Source organism: Globicephala melas, chromosome 2 (assembly GCF_963455315.2).
Source record: "Globicephala melas chromosome 2, mGloMel1.2, whole genome shotgun sequence".
NCBI lineage: Eukaryota > Metazoa > Chordata > Mammalia > Artiodactyla > Delphinidae > Globicephala > Globicephala melas.
The window spans coordinates 129,501,642-129,509,014 of NC_083315.2; positions in this window are offsets into that span (position 1 = coordinate 129,501,642).

Below are 7,373 nucleotides of genomic sequence, written 5' to 3' on the forward strand. Positions count from 1 at the left end.
ATTGAATCTGTAGGTTGCTTTGGGTAGTATAGTCATTTTCACAGTGTTGATTCTTCCCATCCAAGAGCATGGTATATCTCTCCATCTGTTGGTATGATCTTTAATTTCTTTCATCAGTGTCTTATAGTTTTCTGCATACAGGTCTTTTGTCTCCCTAGGTAGGTTTATTCCTAGGTATTTTATTCTTTTTGTTGCAATGGTAAATGGGAGTGTTTCCTTAATTTCTCTTTCAGATTTTTCATCATTAGTGTATAGGAATGCAAGAGATTTCTGTGCATTAATTTTGTATCCTGCAACTTTGCCAGATTCCTTGATTAGCTCTAGTACTTTTCTGATGGCATCTTTAGGATTTTCTATGTATAGTATCATGTCATCTGCAAACACTGACAGTTTTACTTCTTCTTTTACAATTTGTATTCCTTTTATTTCTTTTTCTTCTCTGATTGCCATGGGTAGGACTTGAAAACTATGTTGAATAACAGTGGTGAGAGCGGACATCCTTGTCTTCTTCCTGATCTTAGAGGAAATGCTTTCAGTTTTTCACCATTGAGAATGATGTTTGCTGTGGGTTTGTTGTATATGGCCTTTATTATGTTGAGGTAGGTTCCCTCTATGCCCACTTTCTTTCTGGAGAGTTTTTTTTTTTATCATAAATGGTGTTGAATTTTGTCAAAAGCTTTTTCTGCATCTATTGAGATGATCATATTGTTTTTATTCTTCAGTTTGCTAATATGGTGTAATACATTCATTGATTTGCATTTATTGAAGAATTCTTGCATTCCTGGGATAAATCCCAATTGATCATGGTGTATGATCCTTTTAATGTGTTGTTGAATTCTGTTTGCTAGTATTTTATTGAGGATTCTTGCATCTATATTCATCAGTGATATTGGTCTGTAATTTCTTTTTTTGTAGTATATTTGTCTGGTTATGGTATCAGGGTGATGGTGGCCTCATAGAATGAGTTTGGGAGTGTTCCTTCCTCTGCAATTTTTTGGAAGAGCTTGAGAAGGATGGGTGTTAGCTCGTCTCTAAATGTTTGATAGAATTCACCTGTGAAGCCATCTGGTCCTGGACTTTTGTTTGTTGGAAGATTTTTAATCACTTAATTTTAAGAAATTAAGTGATTTAAAATTTTAAGAAATTTAAAATTTTAAGAAATTGTGATTGGTCTGTTCATATTTTCTATTTCTTCCTGGTTCAGTCTTGGAAGGTTATACCTTTCTAAGAATTTGTCCATTTCTTCCAGGTTGTCCATTTTATTGGCATAGAGTTGCTTGTAGTTGTATCTTAGGATGCTTTGTATTTCTGCAGTGTCTGTTGTAACTTCTCCTTTTTCATTTCTCATTGTATTGATTTGAGTCCTCTCCCTCTTTTTCTTGATGAGTCTGGCTAATGGTTTATCAATTTTGTTAATCTTCTCAAAGAACCAGCTTTTAGTTTTATTGATCTTTGCTATTGTTTTCTTTGTTGCTATTTCATTTATTCCTGTTCTATTCTTTATGATTTCTTTCCTTCTGCTAACTTTGGGTTTTTCTTGTTTTTCTTTATCTAGTTCCTTTTATTGTAAGGTTAGATTGTTTATTTGAGGTTTTTCTTGTTTCTTGAGGTAGACTTGTATAGCTATAAACTTTCCTCTTAGAACTGCTTTTGCTGCATCCCATAGGTTTTGGATCATCGTGTTTTCATTGTCATTTTTCTGTAGGTATTTTTTAATTTCCTCTTTGATTTCTTCAGTGATCTCTTGCTTATTGAGTAATGTATTGTTTAGCCTCTATGTATTTGTGTTTTTTTACGTTTTTTTCTCTGTAATTGATTTCTAATCTCATAGTGTTGTGATCAGAAATGATGCTTGATATGATTTCAATTTTCTTAAATTTACTGATGCTTGATTTGTGACCCAAGATGTGATCTATCCTGGAGAATCTCCCATGCACACTTGAGAAGAAATTGTAATCTGTTGGTTTTGGATGGAATGTCCTATACTTATCAATTAAATCTATCTGGTCTATAGTGTCATTAAAGCTTGTGTTCCCTTATTAATTTTCTGTTTGGATGAAATGTCCCTTGGTGTAAGTCAGGTGTTAAAGTCCCCCACTATTATTGTGTTACTGTCAATTTCCTCTTTTATAGCTGTCAGCAGTTGCCTTATGTATTGAGGCGCTCCTATGTTGAGTGCATATATATTTATAATTGTTATATCTTCTTCTGGGATTCATCCCTTGATCATTTTGTAGTGTCCTTCCTTGTCTCTTGTAACATTATTTATTTTAAAGCCTATTTTATCTGATATGAGTATTGCTACTCCAGCTTTCTTTTGATTTCCATTTGCATGGAATATCTTTTTCTGTCCCCTCACTTTCAGTCTGAAGTGGGTCTCTTGTAGACAGCATATAGATGGGTCTTGTTTTTGTATCCATTCAGCAAGCCTGTGTCTTTTGGTTGGAGCATTTAATCCATTCCCGTTTAAGGTAATTATCGATATGTATGTTCCTATGACCATTTTCTTAATTGTTTTGGGTTTGTTTTTGTAGGTCCTTTTCTTCTTTTGTGTTTCCCACTTAGAGAAGTTCCTTTAGCGTTTGTTGTAGAGCTGGTTTGGTGGTGCTGAATTCTCTTAGCTTTTGCTTGTCTGTAAAGCTTTTGATCTCTCCATCAAATCTGAATGAGAACCTTGCTGGGTAGAGTAATCTTGGTTGTAGGTTCTTCCCTTTCATCCCTTTAAGTATATCATGCCACTCCCTTCTAGCTTGTAGAGTTTCTGCTGAGAAATCAGCTGTTAACCTTATGGGAGTTCCCTTGTATGTTATTTGTCATTTTTCCCTTGCTGCTTTCAATAATTTTTTTTTGTCTTTAATTTTTGCCAATTTGATTACTAAGTGTCTCAGCATGTTTCTCCTTGGGTTTATCCTGTATGGGACTCTCTGCACTTCCTGGACTTGGGTGGCTATTTCCTTTCTCATGTTAGGGAAGTTTTCGACTATAATCTCTTCAAATATTTTCTCGGGTCCTTTCTCTCTCTCTTCTCCTTCTGGGGCCCCTATAATGTGAGTGTTGTTGCGTTTAGTGTTATCCCAGAGGTCTTAGGCTGTCTTCATTTCTTTTCAACCTTTATTCTGTTCCACAGCAGTGAATCCCACCATTTTGTCTTCCAAGTCACTTATCCATTCTTCTGCCTCAGTTATTCTGCTATTGATTCCTTCTAGTGTAGTTTTCATTTCAGTTACTGTATTGTTCATCTCTGTTTGTTTGTTCTTTAATTCTTCTAGACCTTTGTTAAATATTTCTTGCATCTTCTCAATATTTGCCTCCATTCTTTTTCCAGGGTCCTGGATCATCTTCACTATCATTATTCTGAACTCTTTTTCTGGAAGTTTGCCTATCTCCACTTTGTTTAGTTGTTTTTCTGGGGTTTTATCTTGTTCCTTCATCTGGTACAAAGCCCTCTGCCTTTTCACCATGTCTATCTTTCTGTAATGTGGTTTTTGTTCTGCAACCTGCAGGATTGTAGTTCTTGCTTCTGCTGTCTGCTCTCTGGTGGATGAGGCTATCTAAGAGGCTTGTGCAAGTTTCCTGATGGGAAGAACTTGTGGTAGATAGAGCTGACTGTTGCTCTGGTGGGCAGAGCTCAGTAAATCTTTAATCTGCTTGCCTGATTATGGGTGGTGCTGGGTTCCCTCCCTGTTGGTTTTTTTGGCCTGAGGCAACCCAACACTGGTGCCTACCTGGGCTCTTTGGTGGCGCTAATGGCGGAATCTGGGAGGGCTCACGCCAAGGAGTAATTCCCAGAACTTCTGCTGCCAGTGTCCTTGTCGCCACGGTGAGACATAGCCACCCCCTGCCTCTGCAGGAGAACCTCCAACACTAGCTAGTAGGTCTGGTTCAGTCTCCTATGGGGTCTCTGCTCCTTCCTCTGGGTCCCGATGCGCACACTACTTTGTGTGTGCCCACCAAGAGTGGAGTCTCTGTTTCCCCCAGTCCTGTGGAAGTCCTGCAATCAAATACCACTAGCCTTCAAAGTCTGATTCTCTAGGAATTCCTTCTCCCGTTGCCAGACCCCCAGGTTGGGAAGCCTGATGTGGGGCTCAGAACCTTTACTCCAGTAGGTGGACTTCTGTGGTATAAGTGTTCTCCAGTCAGTGAGTCACCCACCCAGCAGTTACGGGATTTGATTTTATTGTGATTGCCCCTCCTACCATCTCAGTGTGGCTTCTCCTTTGTCTTTGGTTGTGGGGTATCCTTTTTGGTGAGTTCCAGTGTCTTCCTGTCGATGATTGTTCAGCAGTTAGTTGTGATTCTGGTGTTCTCGCAAGAGGGAATGAGAGCACGTCCTTCTACTCTGCCATCTTGAACCAATCCCACAACAGAATATTAAGAGTGGCCATTTTTGATGGATACACTCATAGGTGACTTTTTTTCTTCTATTTTTCCAAAATTTCTATAATGAGTTGTTACTTTATATAAAGAAATTGAATAACCATAGCCTTACTTTTGTGTTATATGTGCTTTTCCACCTTACAGTTGGTTCTGTTCTTAGACACAGAGCTTTCTGGTAAAAGGGAATGTCATGATTATATTAGTCTCTTTTTCCTCTATCAATCTAGAAAGGAAATTAGGATCACAGGTAATTTGCCTTCCTAGCATTATTGGAGTTACTCTTTTGAGCTAAGCCATTGTGCTAATAAGCCGTGTTGTGGGTTTACCTTTATGTTATTTCCTGCCTGAGGACAAGAGAACCATATCAACTTATGAGTTTTTGCTTGTTTGTTTGTTTGTTTTTGCCCAGTACTTCCTGATACTCCAGACCTTTCTCCCTGCTTTTAGCAGTAGCTAGGGCATTCTATGCTGACTGCCTCAGAGAAAGGACAATATAGCAGAACATAGGCATCAATTCTTTTTTTAACATCTTTATTGGAGTATAATTGCTTTACAATGGTGTGTTAGTTTCTGCTAACGTGAATCAGCTATACATATACATATATTCCCATATCCCCTCCCTCTTGTTTCTCCCTCCCACCCTCCCTATCCCACCCCTTTAGGTGGTCACAAAGCACGGAGCTGATCTCCCTGTGCTATGTGGCTGCTTCCCACTAGCTATCTATTTTACATTTGGTAGTGTATATGTCAATGCTACTGTCTCACTTCGTCCCAGCTTACCCTTCCCCCTCCCCGTGTCCTCAAGTCCATTCTCTACGTCTGCATCTTTATTCCTGTCCTGCCCTTAGGTTCTTCAGAACCATTTTTTTTTTTTAGATTCCATATATATGTGTTAGCATATGGTATTTGTTTTTCTCTTTCTGACTTACTACATTCTGTAAGACTTTATGTCCATCCACCTCACTACAAGTAACTCAATTTCATTTCCTTTTATGACTAATATTCCATTGTATATATGTGCTACATCTTCTTTATCCATTCATCTGTCGATGGACACTTAGGTTGCTTCCATGTCCTATTGTAAATAGTGCTGCAATGAACATTGTGGTACATGACTCTTTTTGAATTATGGTTTTCTCAGGGTATGTGCCCAGTAGTGGGATTGCTGAATCATATGATAGTTCTATTTTTAGTTTAAGGAACCTCCATACTGTTCTCCGTAGTTGCTGTATCAATTTACATTCCCTTTTCTCCACACCCTCTCCAGCATTTATTGTTTGTAGACTTTCTGATGATGGCACAGGCATCAATTCTTAGCTTATGACTTTTGAATGATAAGACCAGATCAGAGGAGATAAGGAAGAGCAAAGTTTCACCACTTCTCCCCCAGTAGTTCCACAGTCTGTGAAGGAGGGACGGTGAAGTTTAAGAGAACTGGGAGAGCTTAGATGTTAACACAGGGTTTCCTAGATAAGGTTGCTCTGTACCCCCAAATCTCAGGGAGGTTTGAGGGATCTGAGAGCATAGGAAACCCATGTTTCACTTCTTGGGTAGAAACAGGGCAAGCAGCAGGAAACGAGAGTTCTCTAAGCCTTATGTAGTATGGAAAAAGTGAGAATATTTCCCAGGAGCACAAAAGTCATGATGACATGAAAAGAAAGGTGACCAGATGTGATTTTAGTCTTCAAGTTCACTCTTATTCTGCCAACTGCAAGCTGCTGTAACTTTTAGTTTAGAATTTCCATTTAGTTCTTTTTTATAGTTTCCATTTCTTTACTAAGATTCTCTACCTGCCCACTCACAATTTCCTGTAGTGTTGTGAACAAACCTTGTAGTTAGTTTCTATTGACTGCTTTTTCTGTTTGTTTTTGACCTTTGGTTGACTTTTTGCTACCACTTTTGCCACCTGGTGATGATAGTGTCAGAACTGAGTTAAGCAACAACGCTAACACATACCAAGAGTCTGTTGTCAAAGCAATCACTTCAAGTGGGGCAGGGCACCATCTCATTAGAAATGGTGCCTAATGTGTGATGATTTCCAATCTTCAAATAAGGACAGTTACAAAAGCCTTGTGAAAACTGTAAGGATAGCATCTCCAGTCTTCTTGATCAGTCTCAAGAAACCAACAAGACTTTCCCACTCATTAAAGAGTAGAACTGGAAGAGAACTGAAAACATTAGCATTTAACCCCCTGCCTTCTACCAAGTAGAAAAGAGTCCTCCAATGATTAATTTTTTTCTAAGTAAAAAGCAGCTTCCTTGCATTTCATGATATAAAGATAATACATACTTGTAGAAAAATCCACCAAGACAGAAAGACATAAAGAATAAAGTACTACCAGAGAAATTACCATTAATATTTTGCTGAACATCCTTCCAGATGCTGCTCTGTGCAAATACTTATGAATATAATTTTATTTATGAATGGAATAATATACATACTTTTAACTCAAGTGGTAGAGATCATTATCAGTAAATACAGATATACATCTTCCTTTTTAATGACTGTATACTGTGTTATATAGGTGTACCAAAATTTATTAAACCAGTCCTCAATGGTAGGACATTTAGTTCTAGATTCTTGCAATGATGAACATTATTTCTGCTTTCTCTGTGTATGTGTAACATCTTTGTGTACTTGTCAGATTATGTCTCCTTGAGGCAGTATATTTCTATAACACTATTTCTGGGCTGAAGCATATTCAACCGACTTGACTCCTGGACCTATGGGGCAGTGTGGTGACTTTGTAGTATGTCAACTCAGCTAAGCAGGATTTATCTTCCAGAATCTTGCATGGTTTCAGTGTTGCATGAGCTCTGGAAGGCAACAGTGAGGCAGTGGCTGTGGTTTTCACGCTCTGAAGGACAGTGCAGGGCTCCAGGTGTGGTGGTAACTCTAGCACATTGTAGCTGATCTGCTGGCTCCCCTTGCTGGCATGAGGCAGCACCCAGCTCCTGCCAGATCTTCAGCTCCTTCAGGTCCTAAGCCAAGTGCA